The sequence below is a fragment of the Sphaerodactylus townsendi genome, linkage group LG02, assembly GCF_021028975.2.
Source record: "Sphaerodactylus townsendi isolate TG3544 linkage group LG02, MPM_Stown_v2.3, whole genome shotgun sequence".
Classification (NCBI taxonomy): Eukaryota; Metazoa; Chordata; class Lepidosauria; order Squamata; family Sphaerodactylidae; genus Sphaerodactylus; species Sphaerodactylus townsendi.
In genome coordinates, this window is record NC_059426.1 from 138,894,378 (window position 1) to 138,916,463 (window position 22,086).

General features: G+C 41.0%; 1 pseudogene; it reads left to right on the forward strand.

Moving 5' to 3' along the window:
- The first annotated feature begins 223 nt into the window (after positions 1 to 223).
- LOC125426361 overlaps positions 224 to 22,086 on the forward strand; it is a 32,019-nt pseudogene continuing 10,156 nt past the window's right edge.

Below are 22,086 nucleotides of genomic sequence, written 5' to 3' on the forward strand. Positions count from 1 at the left end.
GTGGGAGACCACGAGGAAGTCCAAGGCTCCTATGGAAAAGCAGGCAATGGCAAGCCACCCTTGAAAATCTCTTGCCTTGAAAACCTTGTCTTGAGATGGCCATTAATCAGCGGTGACTTGACAGCAAACAAACTGTCCGGGTGCGGGGGAAGCCCCCACCCCCTCCCCGGAATCGCGGCCCTGCCGTCAGCCGGCCGGCGCTTCCTCCGCGCCTCAGGACGGCATGTCGGCGGGGGAACCCCGACGCGACGCCGGCAAGATGCGGGCGCGCTCCAGGGCCGACCGCCTGGGCGACGGGGGATGGGAGCGTTTCCCCAGGCTCTCGCCGGCTGGCGAGGCAGGCGGGAGCCTCGGAGGTGGGGAGCGCCGCGCCGACGGGGCCGAGCCGCAGCTGAGCCCGGCGGGCCAGCTGAGCCCTGTTGGGCTGAGTGCGGGGGTGGGGCCCTTATCCGGCAGGCAGGCTGCGGAGGCAATAAAAGGCGGAAGAGGACGGGCGATGGGGGAGAGAACAGAGGAGGAGGGGAGGTGTGTGGGTGTGGGTGTAAGGAAAGGAGAAGCGGAAAGCGTGAAAGGACGAGGGAAACAACGAGGGGAAAGTTCGGGGTCAGGAGAGGACCAGTCGTTGGGGAAACAGAACGTAGAGAAAGGAAGAGTTGGTGGTTGGGCAGAGGGAGCAGGAGCTGAGAGGGGAGAAGCAGCCAGCAGTCCAGAGGCTGGCAGGGGAACTTCCCCACTCCTCCTCCCAAACTTCCTGCGCACCCTGGGTCAGCTGTGGGCAGCCGGCTCAAGCTGTGGCTGAAGCGGCTGTCCCACTTAGTCCACTCCCCGGACACCGGGAGTGAGGCCGGGAATTCCAGCACCCGGGCAGGGGAAGGCGGGTTGGCAACAGGGGTCCCGGCCGGGACCCCGCCCAGGGCGCCCGACACAAACAAAACATAGTGTTAAATCATTTGAAGCAGCACTTCCCAGCCTGTGTGTCCTGATCCTAAAATAGGTCACAGGCTTTTGCAGTTTTATTGATTTGTACATACTTACTCCCTTTTTAAGAAATGTGTCACAGTACCAAATACATTTTTAGTTGTGGGTCACCATATGAAAAGGTTGGGAACCACTGATTTAAAGAATGCATCCGATAATAGGCACAAAGAAGTGGAGAACTGCAGGTGATGCTTTGTCTGACAAGTAGATCATGTCGATTGCCAGCTGCACTTACCTCAATCAAATGCCTTGGACTACCTCACAGTTGTATTATTGTATATTCATCTCAAATGCTAGGGGAAGAACTTTACATATGTGCAATAGCTGCTTACGTTATCACATTATCAGGCAAAAAAGCTGAGGCCTGCACCAGGCAAAACAAAGTAAAGGCAAAAAGCAGCACTGCTTAAGGAAATGTATTTATTGTCTATACACTCCTACACATTTTGCATGAGCTGCATCAAGGACATGTAGCTAAAACAGTAACTGAAATAATTATAAACTTATAGTAATTATGAATAATTTAAAGTATGTTAAAAAGAGAACATTTTCACAGATCATATGCAAATTATCATTATACTAACAGTAAAGCCCATTGTACAAACAAATACAACAAGTTCTAGAAAACTATCAGTGGGTTAATAGTAGCCACTGAGGAGGCCAACCCCTCCTGCCTTTCCTCCCCACTTGGCCCTGTAATTTACCACGGATAATGAAAACCTAGCCTAATTATTCAATAAAAAAGCTTACTTACAGATTCCTTTGCAAATGGAGTCTGCCTTCTCAGATTCCACCCCCTCCCCGCCCCGCATAGACTGGCTTCCCTAACTGTGCAACACAATAAAAATTACATTGCAGAAGGCTTGCAGAAATTGCTGTCTACTTTCAGATAAGTCTTTGTTACAAGTATAATACGTGTCCAAATCCATGAACAACACAACAGTCCACAAGTTATCCAAAATACAGACCCTAATAACACTGATAAAAATCCTGGGTAATACAAAGCATAGATCCTGTGTAATATGACAAAAGTCCACTAAACTAACCAGAACCTGGATGTATACCGGTCTCGTATAATCTTCAAGGCTAGTGGAAACATGAAATTCCATGTGTCTGTGCTTCTAAAATGTACAATAGTTTGTATGAACAGCAATTATTTGAAACCATCAGGGACTGCAGTCTGCTCTGGTAAATGAGCTACATTTGTGATTTATGTTATAGTTTGTGACTGCTGTAATGCTTGCTGGCCCAGTTGTCAAACAATCTTCTTGATCACCAGGGAAGGCACATGTGGATACTAACTAAAGATATCATAAAACACATGGAGACACACTGAAGTAGTAAGTCTCAACTTTAAAAATGTTTTTTTTTCAATTAACAGTGTTCTGAGGCAGTGGCAGACGTGGTGGGAAAGTAGCAATTGCAAAAAGTAGTATTTAATTGCATATGTACTACTGACTGGGCACATTCAGATTGACCAGATGCCCGTGAATAGCATACTGAATATTCAGCTCTTATGATTGCTACCTGTGAGCAGGACACAAGACAAATCAGTGAACGATCAAGCATTTCTAATTTTATGAAGCAAGAAAATATTTTCTAGAGACTACAGTCAACTGAATTTCTTCCTTAAAAAGCAGCATTGACAGAAGCTCTGGCTAGAAAAATCTTAAAAGCTTTTTATAAGAATTGGATCAAATTATCCAGAGTTCCAGATGACCTTCAGCTCCTATTCTAAGTGAAGAGTTGAATGTTTCTTTCAGTTGTATTTTCCCCCAAAAGCATATAGTGAGTGAATATTGGGACGTTCCTTCTTTCTGAATGCATGTCATGTAAAAAGGGAATGAGACCAGCAATTCTATTTTCGATTAAAAAAAATTCAGGAGAGGTGTGTTTCATAGATAGAATCTGAAGAGCATATTGATTCTTTCAGCTATTTCTTCAAATTCAACCTGCTTGATGTATCTATTGATAGGTAAATAATAAATCGTGAATGTATCTGAATGGCTTTGAAGTTTTGGGGGCAGGACAAAACTGTGTATGTGGGTGTGTGTGTATGTGAGGGGAACCAGGAAAGTGTTGCTCCATAGTAGAAGGCAATAGATTTCACACCACTACCAGTCATTCCATGAGTAATTCCTGTTTCAAAGAGTGCCACAAAGCACCATAGCCGATTCCCCACAATTAACACTGCTAGGCTCATTCCGCACATGCAGAATAATGCACTTTCAAACTGCTTTCAGTGCTCTTTGAACCTGTGCGGAATGGCAAAATCCACTTGCAAACAGTTGTGAAAGTGGTTTGAAAACGCATTATTTTGCGTGTGCGGAAGGGGCCCTAGCTTTGTGCCAGAGGAAAAGCATGGTGTAGTGGTTAAGTGGTTGGACTAGGTTCAGATCTTCACTTGTGCCATGGAAGCTTGCTGGGTGGCCTTGGGCCATCCACACACTCTCAGCCTGGATGCTGGCTAGTAGAGTAGGCACATTTTTTAAAAATAGTTATTAGATCCAATTTTTTTTGGAAAACCTGAAAAAAATCAACATTCAGAATTGGTTTTTTGGGTTTCCCCCCCCAAAATTTTTCAGTATTGGCAGCAAATGAATCCAGATCCTGAATCATGCTGAATTTTTTACATGATTCTAGATCTGCTTTTCAGATCCCTTTAATCTGTCACCTTTTTTTCAAGTGAAAAACCCCAAAAATATTGATAATTTTTTTTCTGCTTAATTTTATCCAGATGCTCATCCCTGCTTGCAAGTATTTGGATAGGAGATTTTGAAGGAAAACCAGGGTTGTGACATGGAGGCAGGCAGTGGCAAACCTGCTCCAATCTCTCACTTTGAACAAAAAGTTTGCCCCCTGTACATCATTTGCATAGTTGTAATCAGCAGCCTGGTAATCATTCTTTTCACAATGAAATGGGTTTATTTATTTAAACTCTCCCTTGAGCCCCCCTCCCCTTCCATATTCAGTCCAAAGGAGGTTCTGGTGCACCCGCTGCCACTGATTCATCCAAAAACCCTTCATCCCGCCCAGCAATTTTCACACTGGCAACAGCTCCATCTTCTTATACACTACAATTGAAAAATAATATTCATACAATCTGGTTAAATAATAAAAATAAGGGTCTGGTAAATAATAAGAAAAACAAATAAAAATTGCATTTAACATCATTTTTGGACATACCTGTTAGCTGTTGACGCCTTCCCAACTACTGGGGATACTGTGACAAAGGTTCTGACAGTTTTCTTTAAGGATCCAGACTTCATCCATTGAAAGAAAATTGATGATATTTTCTGAATCACTATGTCTATGGCCCAAAAAGCCTGGTGAAATGTATGCCCAATTGGAATGCTGCCTTGAATAGGTGGACTGTGTGAAGTAAAGTTCAGACATATGAAGAACTTAAAACCTAGTAGGCTTGGAACAGTTCTATAAGCATATTCCCTCACAGTTCAGTTGGTTTCTGAGGGACAAAAAGCTGAAAACAGTGGAACAAGCCACCACTTTACTTGATGAAATAGAAGGGGACATGAGAAGGTTGATAATTCTAATACCAAGAAAAGTAACGTTTGGAAACCCTCAAAGAAGTTTGATCCATCTGAAACCAACCCTGTGAGGTGGAACGCTCCCCCACAAAACAGAAAGGGAGGGATCACTTGTTATTACTGCCAAGAAGAGGGACATATGAAATTCCACTGTCCAAAATTAGAGAAAGCCAGAACACCAAATACTGCCAAATCTGTCAAGTTTATTAAAAAGGCAGATGTCACAAACCAGCACAATGACCCTTTTCAAGCTGAGAACAACTAACCTAAGAAACTTGCCAAAGTCTTGCAGGAAAGTTAAAGTTAAAGAAGTTGTTGTCGTTGTTGTTGTCGTCGTCGTCGTCGTCGTCATTCATTCATTCATTCATTCATTCATTCATTCATTCATTCATTCATTCATTCATTCAATTTCGGTATACTGCCCCATCCCCAAAGGGCTCTGGGCGGTGTACAACATGATCATCATAAAATACAAGTAACAAGAGGGGCGAGTAAACAACAACCAATAAGTAATACCTAGTATTAAGCACTCAGCCCCAGAAGTTAAAGAAGATCTAAACAGGGAGGGAGTTGGTAATATTATGAGGGAGTTGGTAATTCATGAGGAGTTGGTAGGCTTGGGCAGAAGTCACTTTAAATTAAACCCGGTACAGAAAGACCAGTACTTGCCAGCTGATCCTATCATATTAGGGATTAATGGGTCTGAAGTGAAACTGGCAGAAATTCTTGTTAAGTACAAAGATTTCTTGGGAATATGGGAGTCTAGGATGACATAGGAGTGCCTGTTTTACTGGGAAATGATAAACCAGATTAAGACAGTAATTATCAGAAGTAGGCCTCGGTCTTCGGAAGGGCAGACACTGTTACCAGAACTTCAGGCATCACAAGCTGGGCCAGGTGAAAGTGATGCAGAGGAGCTGATACAAGGAACCCATGCAACAGAGATTCTGGCAGGGTGATTCTCGGAAAGAACTGTGGCAGAAAGCAGAGAATTCTCTGGATGAAGTGACTATGGGGAAATCACTGCATCTTTACAATAAAGCAGAGACTGTACCGAGTGTCTGGGTAGAAGGAGAAAGTGTACTGTGCTCTGGGAGAAAGCAGCTAATGATTCCCAGAAAGCACAGGCTGCAGATACTTCAGCTAGCCCATGAGACAATGATGGCTGCTCATTTGGGCATCAACAAAACGAGAGACAGAGTACAAAAAAGATTTTATTGACTATGTATAGGAAAGGACATAAGGGCCTTCTGCAAGTCTTGTGGGCAAAGAAGGTGCAGGTGGGGAAACTGATTGAGCTGACGCATAACATACACCTCAGTCTGTAATACTTGCTATCTACACTGCTTCACAGCACACTGCAGGAGCTAAATAATTTCTACCCAATACTTACCTATACATGGTTCATGGCCGCACAAATTCACAGTTTTGGCGTCTTGTTGCATTTATTCCAATTTCTTTATGGATCACTTGGAGATGCTTCATGGAGCACCAAGTGTTCCCTAGAGCACAGTTTGAGAACCACTGGCCTGGCCCATCTCATTCCAAGAACACAAAGTAGGTAAACTGATAATCAAAAGCCTATAAAATGCCAAATTACAGCACTGAATATATTATTTAGTGCTGCAGGCTTTAATTGGGCTAATCAGCAGATTAATCCACAAAAGATTAGCTGTTTAAGACGTGGGAGCCAGTTTTAATGTTAATTAGTATGGACAAATTTTAATTGGTGGGACTGCAAGCAAAGAGGACTTGTTCATGTATTCACCAAGGTATTTTGGTTCTGCTTGTTGCTGAATTAGAGAAGGAAAAATATTAAATATAGATTTTCATTCTAACAATGTCTGGTAGCTTTTGAAATGAAGTTCAAAATTATGTTATGCTTCCATCAATATTGTTTGGGCACTTACAAATTCATTTAATTGGAAAAACATAATTGAAACATCAGAAGAAAAAACTATGTTCTAAACATACTAATCATCATCCAAAACTTTTTGCCACTGAGATATGAAAAAGATGCTAGTCCCTGAAAATGATTTTTCTGAGAGCCAAACTTTCACAGCCACTTTAAAGCCTAATGTGGGTGACTGAAAAATACCACTAAGACCCAGAGGTGGGATCCAACCAGTTCTCACCACTTCTCTAGAAGTGGTTACTAATTTTTTTGAGTGCCGAGAAGGGGTTACTAAAGCAACCTCCCTGCCCAGTAGGGACTGGAGGTGCATGTGTGCGGCGCCGCCACTGTTTGAATCCCACCACCATCAGAACCCGTTATTAAAATTTTTGGATCCCATCACTGCTAAGACCCCATTCTGACTGGGGCCATAGAGAGACCAAGGTGCTTTTGCTTCTTCCTCCAGCAACTTTTTAAAGTGCCAAAATGGCCACACTGCCCACAACTTGAAAAGGCATGAGAGGCCGCCAAGAGTACCTGGTCTCACTGCTCTGTTTGCCCAATTCTGTCATACTTCACAGTATTTTTAAATCACCAGCATTAGGCTTCAGAATGACTGTGTCACCTCCAGGTTGGATTTGGGGATGCCATCATGTCTTTATTGGTCTTATATGAAGATGCTGTGGCTCACCTGTAAAGTGCATGCTTTATATTCAGAAGATCCCACATTCATTCCCGCCATCATTTCAGTAGCAGATCTGGTGAAAGATTTCCACTTGAGATTGTGGAAAGCTTCCAATAGTCAGAGTAGACAAAGTGGTTTCCAAAAAGGATACCACATTCGCCTCTATCTTTATTTTGAATGTACCAAAGTGCTAGGCTACTACATGGCCCTCACATAGTATAGGTAGGTTTGCAGCATCAGTCAGTATTGCCTGATCAACAGTTAATAATAATATAATATTGAATAAAATCATCCATCTACTCTGTCCAGAGTTGTCTTTTATCACTGTTAAGTTTTCCAAGAAATTAGATCAAACTGCTGTCTGAGATCTTTTAACTGGAGATGGAACTATGATCTCTTAATGAGAACATATACTCTGGCACACTGCTAAATTTCCATGCTAATAAAACAACAAAATGGTCCAAGATGGTTCTTTAAATAGAATGCTCATTTCAGAAACATTAGCAATATTTTCTGCATTTACGGACGAGGAATGAGGTAAATCTCCTTCTGTACTTCAGTATGGAATGCCTCAGCACTGTTAGTATAAAAGATTGGTTAGCTTCACCATTGAACTCAATATTTAACTGAATCAAAATACAGCTGAGAAGCTAAACCTTTGTGAGAGATGTGTCATGTGTCTTGTCTTTGCAATACACTATAGCCAATCATGCACAGCGAGGTTCCTGCGACTTAAAAAAAAAATTCCTGTGCCTTGTCTTCTTTATACAGAAGATGCTGATAACTTGGACTCAAATAGTTAAATTGAAAAGTTGTGGAACTAATATATTCTTAGCTTAAAAGGATTATTTGCTCGATAATCCTGACTCGCTTAAAGGAAGGAATACTTCATGTTGCAGCTGCTATGTTGGACAGGCTTACAGAAGGGAGTATAGTTACTCCTATCCTGTCTGAGAATAGTCTTGGCTACAATATGCTTTCTGATATGAAGTCCTTGGCTCTTCTAGTACACAAGGTCCCTCCGGGGCTGCCAGTCTTACTGGTCCCAAGGGTCCCCTTTTGGGTTCTCTGGATCTCCTGGTAAAAGCAGCCTGAATAGCCTTCTAGGATCCCCTGGCAATCCTGATCCCCCAGATACATATAGAAGCGGCCTTAATCTCAGCTACATGTGCCAGCCTTCTCAGGAGAGAAGCCAAGGATCTTTGTTAAGTTTCCTGACAATCTTCCAAGATTTGATAAGCAGCTGGCCTCATGTTCCAAGTGGCCTGTCAAGGTATCCTCCCTTCTGTTATTTCTGCTGCAAAGCTTTAATGAGCACATGTTGTTTGTTTTACTTCCAATAAGTTACTATGCTGTTTGGCTTCTGTATACTCAGAAACTGCTTGCCAAATAAGGTAGAGGTGGGAGGAGCAGAGGATAAAATGAAACTGCAAAAATACATCTTCAATATCCAAGTATAAAAAGTGTATGCAAGCTCTGATCAGGTATCTCTGAACCCAAATCTTCAGACACCGCATGTGATCACATGTATTCTTGCTTTTTGGCTTGAATAAATAACCTTGCTGATCAAGAAACAGTCGTCTATCATTGCTTGCTGATCTAGTTCTGAGTAGCTGGACCTTATGAACAAGAGGTCACAATGCGGTCCTTTTATCTCGTTCAAGGTGTGGCCAAAAAAAGCTATTACGTAAATGCAATAATTACTGCACAGTTAATAGGCTATCAACCCAACAAAATCTAAGGTATTAGTTTTTTCCTAAAATATACAGGCCTACAAAATGGTCTATCCAGGGAACCGACTTTGAGCAAGTCAGACTTTTTAAATAATTAGGGATTGTTTTCCACCATAAATCAGGCTGGTCTAAACACAGGGATAAAGTCATGAAGGGAAGTAAAAATCTGTCAGCTGCTGTTCAAAAGTCCCCCCCCCCCCCACAGTGGTGGTAAATTTATCCCAGCAGCATTGAAATCATTCAACATGAAGGTGGTCCAACACCTACTATATGGGGTCCCTATATGGATTCATGCATGGAAGCCCTCTCTTGAACTTATCCAGTCTGGTTTTCTTTATAAAATTTTTGGAGTCCCCCATTGTGTCCCTTATGCTGTCTTTTGTTTGGAAGTGGGACAGCATCTTTTAGAAACTAGAACCTGGGTCACAACTTTCAAATTCTGGCTGCATCTTTGCTTCCACTCAAATCCACACAGTTTGATCTCACTTGCAATGCGTGACCTTCAGACCTCTGATTGGTGGTCATGCATTGAAGCCAGGATCTTGCCTCTGGGTATTGCATGGGATTCTTTACTCATACTCCCTGCCTCAGAAATATTTCAACAACTAAAAGGCAAATTGTTGGAGCAGGAAAACCAATTCCTTATGAGCAAGGCACAGAGTTCCTGCTCTCCTTTACATTTTGGTATTATTCCTCAAAATTTTTTTATTGCTGTCTATTTGGATCAATTTTTTGTTTATAATCAAAGATGGGTCTTGACACGAACTAGATGCAACACCTTTCCTTCTTCATTACTACAAGGCTGATTTTCTAAAATTCTGTAATTGATTCCCTTGAATATACCTTACTTTTTTGTCCTAGATATAACTTTACACCTGATTTTGCTGCATTGTTCCTGGTTGGGTTTGAGACATTATCTGACAATGTTAAAATGATTAATTTGGTTAACAATACTGAAGTCGAGATATCTGAAGTTGTAGCTAAATTTATTTTGAAAATCTTCTGTGGTTAGAAAAATACCTAAGGTTTTGCTAAGCTTAACCTTGTATTATGTTTTGACATTTTTTCCTTTTCCCTTTTGTAAATGTCTAATTAAGATTACTGAACTGAACTACTCCTGTTAATTACCACAGAATTTGCACACATGAACTTTCTTTTGGACCGTGACCTGTATCATTTATTATCCACATTGGTTTTGGAAGTAATACTTTTTATTTGACCATCTACATTAGTAAAGGAAGACTGCTAGCTGTGTCTGAGGAGAATTTCCTGTTAGAAAATGTTCTGTGGAATGTGAAAGTTTGAATGAAGCTTTCATGCTGAGGATGTGGAACTGTTTTTGAAAAAGGAGTTGTAGTTATATCTGGATAGTCAATTTAAAAACTTTAGTTAGTTGGCTGTTGTGGGTTTTCTGGGATAAAATGCCATAGTTTGGTGGTCCTAGCTTCTAATCTTTCATCTGCCTCTGTGGTTGGCATTTTCAGAGGCATGCCTCAGAAAGATATGTTTCTCTCTGTGGCACAGTGTGGAGCTAAACATACCAGACCATGGCCACACAGCCTAGGAAACTCACAACAGCCGGTTGATTATTGCCCTGAAAGCCTTTAAGTTAACTGGTTTATTATCAGAAGTAATCCTTTCCTTCCCTCCTTAGAAGTTCCTTGTTTCAAAAACCTTGAGCAGCATAATTGTTCAAAGGCTATAAAAACTGAGATAAATTTTGCCAGTGCCAACATAACCTTAGGACCTCTGTCACTCAATGAATTGGGTATTAATGCAGACACAGAGATACTAGTACAGTCTGTTAGAGGAAAATTATAACTTGATCTTAGATCCTAATTTTTTTAAAAAGACATTCCAGGAACATAACTGGACCCTTCCTTCTGCTAAGAGGTTCCATAATGGCACAGGGACCAAACGCTGACATAAGAGCAAGATATTGATCTTATATATACCTTGCATAGCCATGGAAGGTTAACATTTAGTCTAGCAAGAAAAAAGCTCTTTAAAAAAGGGGTTAAGAAATAGGCATAAGCAGGCAAACAATGTGGGAGAGGAATTCCAAAGAACTGTGATGAGCAAATGAGAAGAGCATGAATCAACATGCTAACATAATCAATCTCTTTAATATGCCTTTTTAATTTAGAGAAAACCTCTTATTTCCCAAGATCTCTAATTGTATCCCACAATAGTCCCAACATTGGCAATTTCTCATCAAACATATTTTACCATGAGGATCTATATGAGTCATGTTTCAGGAAAAACAGGTATCACTTAGTGCTAAAAAAATGACCTAAATTGTACCATAAAGACAAACAACTATGCTCTAGCTACAAGAGACATTTGGCCAAACTCAGCAATGCATCAAGGGGCATTTAACAGACTCTGTAAACACTGGAGCATAGGACAAGCTATAGGCTCATTAACAGCATTTATGCAAATAACAGCACCAAAAAGAATGACTGGAATATTTTTTAGATTGGAAACCTGAATAGTTTAGGGATATATTTTCTGCCTTTGGTATAACAATAATTAACAATTGCCCCAGTATCAGGTTTGAGTTTATTAGACACAGCCTTTTGATGGGAGTTCCAGCTCATATTATATCAAAGAAGAGGGTATCAAGAAAAGCAAATTTCAGTTTGTATGGCGCACGAGGTATCTTTTAAATAATTTTATGTGATGTATTCCAGCAGGCAGCTCTGTTAACAAGGTGTTTGTTTTATATAATATCAGATCCTCTGAAGATGCCAGCCACAGATGCAGGTGACACGTCAGGAGAGAATGCTGCTAGAACACATACAGCCCAGAAACCACACAGCACCCCACTGTTTTATATAATATTTTACCAGCTGGGACACTTTTGGTTTTATGTAAATGTTTTTGGCTGGTGTGCAACATTTCAGTGGGATAAGTGAAAATATTTCAAGAGTATAGAAACAAAAGGTAGACTTAAGAGAATGGAAACAAAATATAGTTGTGGATCCACTGGAATGTATAATTATCCAGTTGAAATGTTAATTAGATTAATATTAAGATAGAAAAAAAAGAAAACTCCTTCATCTGATCAACATCAATGTCATCTGGTACCCAATGAAAAGAGGGCAGTTTTCTCTTCTTAGAGGAGATAATAATCTTTCTTTTACCATGATTTATTGGAGCAACTTCCCTAAAAAAATAGAAAAAAATTGTAATGATCTTTGCACACCAACTCTTGCATGGAACAAAATAACTGTATTGTCAACATAAAACAGGATTGGAATACTTTTGAAAATTTACTGTTAAATCATTCAAATGTAAATTAATCAATAAAGGAGCTGGAAGGCAACCTTTCTAAACCTGCCCCCACCCCCGACCAAGTCAAAAGGCTCGGTTAGTTCCCTTCGGTCACCACAGCAGACCTGATCTGTAAGATTTGTATGAAGTATTAGGACATCAGTATGGCATTCAGACTCATTGGTTTCAACAGGAAACAGATTTCCAAGCATAGTTTTCTTCACACACAAATTGGGCTTCAATTCGAAAAAGTTTACCTCTCACCTTAGGGATTTTCCCTACAGAATTTCAGGCAGTGCTTCTTTTCTATAAGTAATTAGAATTCTCACTTGTAGAGTGGGCTTAGGGAGGCATGAATTGTATGAGTGAACTTTTCTCTCCTTTCCCAGGGATGCTCAAAAGGAGGAGCTTGGACTTTCACAAAAATATGGATAAGGGGGCCTAAGCCCCTTCCTGTTCCTTACTTCATTGCTTCTGTTTCTTTCAGCATTCTTTGCCCAGTTTGGCTGTGAGAAAATATGCTTCAAAAGCAGTGCACACTAGAGGAAGCAGAATTAGCTGTTGTTACCAGCAGGCCCCAGTTTTGTTAGTAAACTCCTGCTTTATGCATAAATGGCTCATGCCTATCATGTCTTCTCAGCTGCAAGCCTTTTATTTACAGTAAAAAAACCATCTGAAATACCTCAAACACTGAATTTGTGGCTTACTTTCACAAGGAGAGATAATCACATCAGAACCTTTGTGATCACAGATCTCTGTTGTATTTTCTAAGGGTGTTTGCTGTTTATTAGGGTGGGAGTGAAATTCATAAGCTTCTCTTTCTATCTTCCTAGTTTGTAGAGCAAGCAAACTGCATATTTCAGGTGTGTGTGACAAAACCAAGACCTCTGGGTGTATCCCAGTCTTATCTCTGCAGTCTTGTCTGCCTGCCAGAGTATACCGAAAGACTGTACTTCTATCCTCTGCCGTAATAGGCATGCTCATCAATGACGTTTGGTGAGGTCAATGGCTGGGGAGGCACTGAGTTCCCCCTCCCCTCTAAACACACTAAATATAAGCACACTTCAAAACAGCAATGCATGCGCTCTCAGTATTATATGTCGATAGGGAAGGGTGCGAGTTGAGGAATTTATAGCTATGACTCCAATCAGTATCAAAACGTATAGTCATGGTTGCTTGACAGCATCAGACTGCATGAAGCATATAAGGTTCTCATATTTAAGTTTTCCAATACTCACTGAAAGGCTAAGAGCACTCTTTTCAGCTACATCACCAGTATATCACCAGAGGTGAGGCTGAGCTTGTGGCTGCTGCACCTCTCAACTCTCCCTGTTTTTGCAGCAGAATTTTGCAACCCCCCCAGAAAACTCCCTTCTGGGGGCTGTCAGACGGGCCCTGCTGGCCCCCTGACTGGCCCCTTCATCCACAGACCCACCTCTTAGCCCAGGGAAGGGAGGGGCAGGCAGGGCTCTCCTTTAGCTGTGGCCTATCATCTGCTTAGCTGCAAGTCTTTTATTTACCCTTGCCTCCACTTGTCCCTGATGCTCATTATTACTGAGGATAATAATGAATGGACTAGAATACTCTCCTTAGGATTGCAGAGACATGCACTGGAGCCTCTGACAAGTACAAATGAAGCCTTTGCTCCTGCTTAGCAGAAAATGAGAACAACTAATAGAGGGATGTGGAGAAAATCAAATTAAAAAGGCATGAACATGATTGACATAAGTAAATCGGACATGAGTGACACAGATGAATCAGGAATGTTCCTGGTTCAACTCTCATTAAAACAATCTGTTTCTGTTAACCTTCACAGTTGGAATATTTAGCTAATGTCAGCATTTCAGTAAATATGTAGCATATTTAAATATTAGCAGATTGTCTGTAAGAGAAAATTTCTTCTGGGGGCACAGTACACTGGCAGGAAACATTATGTATCAGGCAGCCCAATCCACGGCCCCAGACAACTGGGGACAACACTGCTACCACACCTCTCTGATACCTCCAGATGACTTTCTGGCAGTGTGGGGAGAAAGAAAAATGAACCCCTCTGCCACTGCTGTCTTGAGCAGATTTCCTGCTAAGTTGATATAAACATGTTCTAAACAAATAATAAAAACAAATAAACTTTGTAAATTATACATCCCTACACAACTATGATATTTAAAGTGTTGTGTGAATTATTGGAAGTCTTAACTGCTCTACTTTGAGATCAACAGTACTTTTCTCTGTGTTACAGTGCACATCCTAGGTTTGCTGAATATCAACGTTCATCTGTTAATATTGACATTTCCAGATCTCAGTGGTAAATGTATGTAAATAGAAATATATGTCACCCCATTTGAGGCATATACCAGTATGCTAACAATCACATGCTGTGATTGTTAATATATAATACGAGCCTGTCTCTCACTGTCTGAACATTCACATTAATAGTTTGTTGGTTAACAGGTGGAATTTAGAGTACTAATTATTTCATTTTGAAAAAAAGCAATCTTTATCATTAATGTCTGCCTTAAACTTCTGTGCTTAATTTGTTTTTATTGAGTTTTTAGTGTTAATTGATGAGGATGGCACAATTAAGGGCAATGAGAACATGTAATTATGTTCCTTATAATTATCCCATAATTGTTTTAGTATGTTAAATGATCTAACTAATAGATCCCTCAGCCCAGCTAGACAGCACCTTTTGCCCCTCTTGGTTTTAGGAAATAGCATACAACATGTTTGGTGAGTATTTGCAAGCAGTACCAATAAAGTTTTAGTGGATATTCACAAACTAATGAAATATTCATGCATTATGCGTCTCTCTGTGACAAATGACTTTACTCAAAGCACTGAATACCTGGTTTGCCTACACAAATCTAGCATTCAATCAAACTAATGGAGACCTTGGAGAGCTGTTATGTTGGATATTATTAAATCAAACACCCTTGACAAATATTGAACTGTGATGATAAACCATTTGTGCCATGATACACCGGCAACAAGGCAGTGTAGTCCTTCACAAATAATATTAACATCAGGACAATCCATTTTATGTCTAAGGCGCAAGGCCAAATTCATATGCATACTCCTCAAAAAATTATTGTGCACATATATATTTACTGTTTTGATTATTTTAGAGGATGCATATTACAATAGCAATCTATAAGTCTGATTGCATGAGTTAAATGTGTTCTCGTTTATTCTAGCTGAATGTGCAGGAACATAGAGTATACAATCAATCAAATCAAGTCCATTAATTTGCTATTCTAGTCCATGGATTGATCGTGAGCCACTGTACTTTCTAGACAATAAACTGGGAAGGTTTTTGTTGCAGTGGTAAAAGGCTGAGATTCCCAAAGAATGGGACAGAGTTAATTGGCTGACATACTCAGAAACCAGTCATTAGAATTTCTTGGAGCCATAAAGCCCTATTTACCGTGAACTATGTGGGACTTGTTTAATTCTTACAGTTTGGTGTTCATTTACAACAGTTGTCAACATTATTTCACATATGAATTGTTTCTTCCACCTCACTCATATTATTTAGCTACCATGGCCCAACCTTCCACAACACTGGGAAGAATCAATTTCACCTGCTTCTTAAATGTAAAAGTGACTGCAAGAAGGAAGTGAAATTCCACCACCACAGTCATGGTGCAACCACAAGTCTATTCTATATGCTGCTGTTGAAGTCAGACAACAGTGAGATAGATGATGGCTGTCAAAAATGAAATGTTAACCTGCTGATCATGTTTTCTGTAAAGTTCACAGTATTCTTAATAAATAAAAATAATACACTGTTCTTCTCTGACTTCATGACAACTTATTTATTACTACTTAAACCATTATCCTAACCTGGATGGCTCAGGCTAGCCTGATATTTGCAGATCTTGTAAGCTAAGCAGGCTGGCTGTGGTTAATACTTGAATGAGAGACCATAAAGGAAGTTTAAGGTCACTGCACAGAGGGAGGTAATGGTAAAACTGCCTCTGATTATCTCTTGCCTTGAAAACCCTCCAAGGTCACCGTAAGTTAGTTGTAACTTACTACCTTCCACCACCATTTAAACAATTAGCTACATAAATCTGTGATGTGTGTGTGTAGCAACCAGCACTCTCTTGGGGCTGTGGGAGAATGTTCATGTGAGAAATGCTGATGATTGCACTGTATTTTTACATATATGGAAAATTACCTGCCAAAAAGTCTTGAGTTGCTCATAAATAATTGAACTGCTCAGTGAAAATTTGACTCTTTGTTCACAACTGACAAGCAGGACAAGAGCTGAACTGACTGGTGCTCAAGCATCCTAATTATTTATAGGTAGAATGTTGATGTGAATGCAGTAGACTTCCAACTGAACAAGCTCCTCATTTACAAATGTGTTATGCTTTTTTCCAAAGACACCTTCAGGACAGGTTATTTCAGCTCAACCTGTCATTTTTTGAGAACACTAAACAAGTTATCTCTTTAAAAAGTTGTGCAGAAAGGACCTATATTTTCCACATGAGGGTTAAAATTGTGTATTAATTAATTAACTAATTAATGCACATCCCAACTCATCTTCTCAAACTCAAGGCAACAATGAGTGGATTGATACAGATTTAAATATCCTTTGATATACACTGAACCACAGTGCCATGTGGCACACAGCCCTAAGTGGTAAGTCTCATCACAAAATGATAAAACACTGTTTCTCCCCCACTTCCTTAAACCTTTTTCTTTTTCAACACCATCACCTAGAGGAGAAACAACAAAGCAGGATGCAATCATGTTTCATAATTGTCTTTTCTCCGAGCTGGACAGCTGAAAAGCATGTCAGACATTCAACGCCAGTGACCACTACCTGGGAACTGAACCCCTGGTAATCCAGCATCTGTGATAATCTAGGGCCCTTGTATACTGGAATTACCTCTGGTCCCATCATTCATCCCATCATAAATCCTGCCTTCTCTTCCACTTTTTACATTATGCTATTTTTGTAGACTTTAATGCCATCTTAGAAAAGTGCAGTTCACGCATGGTGATGGCATGGAGACTATCTTTAAGAACGATTAAAGAGTGACCCTGTTGGGAGAAAATGTTTGTTGTTCATTCTGTCCTTAAAGAAGAAGTCTTTTAAAGGTTTCCATTAAGGACTGAGGTGTATATATATTTAAAGGCAGCACAATGCCTGGGAAACAGCTTGTGTACTTCATGAGGCAGGGCTGCTGTGGTAAGCACTCTTTTCTCCTTGACTACTCCAGTAGTCCCATGAAATCCCATGTAAGTAGTCAGAGGACAAGTAGGAGCTGCCAGTGGGAAGTTTTACCCTATTCATGAGCTCCTTTCCTACTTTTTAAAATACTGTTTTTGGCAAACACTCAATACTTGAAATACAAAATGCACGGCTCACCCACTGGGATGTACGCAGTGTGTGGCTTATTGAATTTAGCTAAATGGTGAGTCATCTATCAATAGTCTTCCTAGTGAACATACTTGTAATAATTTCGCACATTACAAACAAAAGTAGGTATGATTTTCAAGACTGTGAAGTATTTTCACCCTTGGGGACTTTATTCATTTTTTTTATTATTATGCTTCATTTGTTACTGAAGGAATCCATCAGAGTCAGATGCTACAAGAAAAGACAGTGATTATCAGTCACTAAACAACATTTTAGAGTAATGTAGGTCATGGCTTGTGTTGCAGTACTTTGGCTGCTTCATACATGGAGATAATCTTGACATACAAAAACAACATATCTCTTCTTTAAGTGTAGCTCAGAGATGTTCATTTTGCCTCAATTCCATAGATAAGAATGATGTTGAAGATGTCCTCCATTATGAAACTATGATGCAGGCTGGCTAAAAATAGGTAATTCAATACATTTATGGGAGTAACCGTCCCATCCTAAGCAGAGTTACACCCTTCCAAGTTCTCTGCATTTAATATAGGATGTAATTTTGCTTAGCATAACATTGTCAGACTGCATCAACTATCAAACCACTGCATTGACTTCTTGCTCAAATAAAGTGATGCCCAAATCTTTCAACAAATACTGTTACCATATATGTAACGAGAAATGCCAGGTGTTCAAGCTGGATACAGAAAAAGAAGAGGTACCAGTTATCATATTTGTGGTGGTTACTATTGCAAATTTGTGGTAGCTGCTATATGAAGCATATAAAATAATTTTAGAATAAGATCATATGTCTCATACGTTACAGCAAAGCTTTTGAGTGTATGGATCAAGAAAATGTATAGTGAGTTTTAAAAGAAATGGGTGTGTCATAACATTGTACTCTGGACAAGAGGCTATTGGTAGGGCAGAATATAAAGAAAAAGAATGGTTTCCAGTTGGCAAGTGGTCAGATTACTATTTTCTCTTTATTCAATCTACCATAATTAAATGTATCAGAACATATCATAAGGAAAGATGGACTAGATTTAGATGAAGGTAGAGTGAAAACTGGGGGAAGTAACATTAACAGTTAGAGATGTGTAGATGATACCACATTACTGGCAGAAAATATTGACTTGAAAGGACTCCCGGTTAAGGTTAAAGGACAGAGTGCCAAAACTGGATTACATCTGAACATCAAGAAGACAACAGTAATGATTACTGAGGAATTACACAACTTTAAGGCTGAAGATGAAGACATCAAGATTATTAAAAGTTTTTCTATTCCTTAGTTCCATCAACAACCAAAAGACAGTGCAACCAAGAAATCACAAGGAGATTGAGGCTGGGAAGGACAGCCATAAAAGAGCCTGCACACGCTGCTTTTCTGACCAAGGTTTCTCCCTCCTTTCTAAAAAACAAGGTTTCTCCCTCCGGTTTTTTTTCACTGCAAGGGAGGGGGAGAGCACCAGAGCGGGCCAGTGTGGCGAGGTGGGAAAACTGGCCCCGTTTCTGCTATGGAGGAGTTTTGCATGGCGGTGGAAGCCTCCGGAGCAACAAAGGGGCATTTCAAAAGGACCTCAACCTTCAGGTTCAAGAAATTTGTGGAGCAAAGCCATTGCTGTGGGGTGGCTCCGGGGCAGAAACATGGCAGCCACATAGCAGCACCAGAGCCTGTGCAAAACTCCCGATTGCATCGGGGCATTCCCCGTGCCAACAGAGGGGCAATTGCGGTGTGCAAAATCAGCCATGGTTCATTTGTGCTTTCAAAAAAGTTTTCTAATTTCATCTCAAGAATAGTTTCAATTAAACCTTAGGTTTTAGAATAGAAAGTCCCTCATTCTTAATAAAACCGCTGAAGCAAGGTTAGGATAGGTGCATTTTTACAAAACAAAAAGTGGTTTTTTTTGGGGGGGGGGGAGCGTTGATAAAAAATGGCTGTTGTGGGTTTTCCAGGCTGTGCAGCTATGGTAGTTTTAGCTCCTAACTTTTTGCTCACATCTATGGCAAGCATCTTCAGAGAAATGTCATGGTAAGATGCGTTTCTCTCTGCAGCACAATGTGGAGTGTTTTGTGTAACTGGGTATTTGTTTTGTCCACCTCTGAGGTGGGAGAGGGATGAAGTGCATTTGCATGGGTGGAGTTCATTTGCTGTTGCATTTGTATGCGAAAGTCTTACAGCCTCTTGTAGGAAAAGATGCCTGGGGTGGGAAGGGGGTTGCTCACCTCACTGATAAGATAATCACTCTAGAATAGATGGACATCTCTTTTCTATATTTGAAAATGTTGGCCTTTGCAGGCTGCTCCTACCCCTGGTACATACTCCTATCAGTCTGGGAAGCCCTGTGGAAACCTGTGGAGCAGACTGAGCAGCTCATTTGCTGGAGAGACAATCTCTCCCAGGACGTTTAATGCATGTACTGCAAGAGGGGCACTTTGGCTTGAGCAGAAGTGGCAGGGGACAAAAGCAGATCACTCTCCACCCCCCCTGCTAGGTAGTGCCCCCCCAGCAACCACCAAGATGACCTTGGAGACGGAGCTCACCATCTAGGAGTGCAAGGTATATAAGATAGAATACAATGGCTGCAATGGTGAGGGAGTTCCTTACTGAGTTGCAGATCACCAGTCCATTGAGCTACCTGACCATGGAAGAGACAATCTGCTGAGACCAAGAGGCTCCTCTCATGCTTTCCAACAAACATGCAGAGTGAGCCTGTTTTCTCCCAAGTGGGTATTGTCATCTCAGTGGCGTAGCTAGGAAAAATGGAGCCCGGGACAAAAATCTGAGTTTTGCGCCCCCACCCCCCATATGGGCAGCATCCCTCCCCCACCACGACCAAACAACATTTTTTTGCACCAGGTCATCTCAAAGTCACCATCACATTATAGAACATGCCCCAACACACAAATCTGAACACACACAGGGCTCCCTAGTTTAAACAACATTGAAAGTGATGCTATTTTTTGAAGGGGGGGAATCCACCCTGAAACAGCATCACTTTTAATGTTGTTTAAACTAGAGAGCCCAGATTCTCCTTTTAAGTCCACCTTAAAGAGAGACTCTGGGCTCTCTAGTTTAAACAACATTGAAAGTGATGTTGTTTCAGGGTAGATTTCCCACCCATCCACCCCAAACAGCATCATTGTCAATGTTGGTTGTTGTGGGTTTTCTGGGCTGTGTGGCTGTGGTCTGGTAGATCTTGTTTCTAATGTTTCACCTGCATCTGTGGCTGGTATCTTCAGAGGTGTATCACAGAGAGCTGTGTCCAGACTTCTCTTATAACAGACTTCTCTCTGTGATACACCTCTGAAGATGCCAGCCACAGATGCAGGTGAAACGTTAGGAACAAGATCTACCAGACCACGGCCACACAGCCTGTAAAACCCACAACAACCAGTTGAATCTGGTTGTGAAAGCCTTCAATAATACTTTCAGTGTTTTTTTTAATCTAGGGAGCCCAGATTCTCCCTCTAAATCCTCTCCAAAGGGGGTGGATTTAAAGAGAGAACCCGGGGAAAATTTGAGGGTGCCTGTCAGGAGAGCAATGTTTAAGCTAACATTGCCAAAATTTTAGGCTATCTTTAGGAGACTGTCCTTATTATACCACCCAGTTTTAGTGAAGCTTGGTTCAGGGGGTCCAAAGTTATGTACCTTCAAAAGGGTAGCCCCATCTACCATTAGCTCCCATTGGAAACAATGGGGAATGGAGCACCCCTTTTGGGGGTCCATAACTTTGGACCCCCTGAACCAACCTTCACCAAACCTGGGTGGTATCAGCAGGAGACTATCCTGATGATACCACCTAGGTTTAGTGAAGTTAGATTCAGAGAGTCCAAAGTTATGGACCCTCAAAATGATAGCCCCATCTACTATTAGCTCCCATTGGAAACAATGGAGGATGGGGTCACCCCCTTGGGGGGTCCATAACGTTGGACCCCCTGAACCAAACTTCACCAAACTTGGCTGGTATCATCAGGAGAGTCACCTGAAGATGGCCTGAAATTTTGGTGCCACTAGCCTAAAATCTACGCCCCCTGCAGGCCAAAATTAAAAAAAACAGTAAAAAATACAGAAAGCCACAAACGAACCTGCAATTTTTTGCGCCCACCACAAGGTGGCGCCCGGGGCACTTGTCCCCGGATGTCCCCATGGTAGCTACGCCTGTGTGTCATCTCAAGCCTGCTTCCCTGGACTGTTGAGCAGTTGGTTTTCCTGAAAGTCAACTTCTCACTGTTCAACTTTGAGAGTGAGCGAAGTGAGCATGTATTTGTGCCTGCATCCTTTCTCAGTCTGTGTTGGGAAGTCAAGGCAAAACACTCTTCCTTCCCAAAACTAAAATGTCACTAGAAAGGGGAAGGGAGGGAGTAAAGGAGGGGGAGGGGAAGTGAGTGAGTGAGCGAGTAAAGAATAGTTTTTATCGCCATCTGCTTTTAATACTTGTTCTTGTGTTGGTTTAATGCCATAGTATATTTTTGTATTATTATTATATTTTAATTTTAAAGTTTAATGGCTGTATTTTAGAATTATGTTGTCACCTGCCCTGAGCCCTGTAGAGATAGGGCGGGATAGAAGTCAATAAATAAATAAATACATAAAATAAAGA